This window comes from Apium graveolens, chromosome 2 (genome assembly GCF_009905375.1).
Source record: "Apium graveolens cultivar Ventura chromosome 2, ASM990537v1, whole genome shotgun sequence".
NCBI lineage: Eukaryota > Viridiplantae > Streptophyta > Magnoliopsida > Apiales > Apiaceae > Apium > Apium graveolens.
Genome location: NC_133648.1, coordinates 13,690,467 through 13,692,195, shown reverse-complemented (window position 1 = coordinate 13,692,195; position 1,729 = coordinate 13,690,467). Strand labels below are relative to the sequence as shown.

Sequence of the window (1,729 nt, the reverse complement as noted above, 5' to 3'; positions counted from 1 at the left end):
GTAACTGTGTAGTATATAAACACAGACATAGGGTTTACACTAAAAGTGTTAATATATTTGAGAAGATTATTCATTGTAACCCTAGCAGCTCTCGTGATATTTGTTCATCACTGAGAGGTAACAGTTCCATACTGTAACAGAGTTTATTGTTTCAATAAAGTTTGTTTTCTGTTACTTAATATATTAAAGTTCGATTTGATTGTATTATACACTGTATTCACCCCCTCTACAGTGTGTGTGACCTAACACTGCTCTTAGCCCATAAGGCTCCACCTGATGTTGCATCGAGCATGGGTCTTGACAAACCGTTATGAAAGCAATTAATAATCATCCAAACAGGAATTCCATGATGAGGATACTTCCTAAGCATCTCCTTATACCGCTCCCAAGCTTCATCTAGTGATTCTTCTGATTGCTGCGCAAACTGAGTAAAAGCATTCCTGATTGCAGTTGTTTTTGGCAAAAGGAAGAATTTAGTGAGAAATTTTTGAGCAAGATTTTCCCAAGTAGCAATCAAACCAGCTGATAGAGAGTATAACCAGCTCTTAGCCTTGTCCCTCAGAGAGAATGGGAACAGTCTTAGTTTCACTGCATCCTCAGATACACCATTGAACCTGATGATGTCACAGATCTCTATGAAATCCCTGATGTGCATATTTGGATCTTCCGTTGGAGAACCCCCAAACTGAACTGAGTTCTGAATCATCTCGATCGTATCAGGCTTGATCTCAAGGTATTAGCCTCGATGGCTGGCCTGACAATGCTCGATTGAATGTCCATAATCTTTGGTTGAGAATACTCTTTCAACGCTTTCGTTGCTGCTGGTTCTCTCATTGTAATAAAAACTAGAGTACCTGAAACACACGACTAAAGTAAACCTTGTAAGAAATTAATCCGAGTCAGTGAACTTTAAGGACCACTGATGACAAACACATAATCTAAATTTAACACGGAGTCCCCGGCAGCCGTATGAAAAACTTGTTTGCTGTAAATCAAACGCAAAAATACACGCAAGCGTACGCGATCACAAGTATTATAGATTAAATTAAGGTTCGTTCCCAAAGAGACTGGTTTAAACAGAATATGCGCTTATCCAACAATGTATGGTTATCATTCAATGCTAAGACAAATAACAAATTGAGTTTTGATTTAACTAAGAGATTATACTAAATAACATTAACCAAGAGAATTACGATTCAATTACTTATATGAGAATAAACATGGGATTCTAACTTCATTAAATACTTCATTCAAAGTTATGTTCGTTAACCCTAGTATGTGATGGTGATGACAACTAATCAGATAACACGAAATTAGTATGCGCTATCTTTCGATATACGTATACCCTACTATCAAACATCCATAATTGAGATAGAAGTTGAATAGACACCAATTATGCTTAGTCCCTACATGTCTATTAAGATTGAAAACATAATGGTTTAAGAGCAAGTTATCTATCGTGATTACATAGGGTAAATAAGATGGTTAAAATTACCCACGAATTATGCATCTCAATTCATACATAAACCTATGCTAGCATGGCAAGTTCTAAACCTCTATATTCATTGTCGCTTCAATAGAGATTAAGAAACAATCTTAGATGTTAGCTACGCATCAAAGACGAATAAGCACAACCAAACTAGGAAATCATAAATCACCACACACAAAGGATTAGAACAATTAACTATTAAAATCCATAGTTAAATCCATTTGAACCCCATGACAACGA

At 36.1% G+C, this 1,729-nt stretch overlaps 1 non-coding gene across 1 annotated transcript; it reads left to right on the top strand.

Annotated features, from left to right (window-relative positions):
• Positions 1-341: 341 nt before the first annotated feature.
• LOC141710253 (small nucleolar RNA R71) lies at positions 342-448 on the top strand. Its single transcript, XR_012570783.1, has one exon. It is a non-coding gene; the product is annotated as a small nucleolar RNA R71 (small nucleolar RNA).
• Positions 449-1,729: the final 1,281 nt, after the last annotated feature.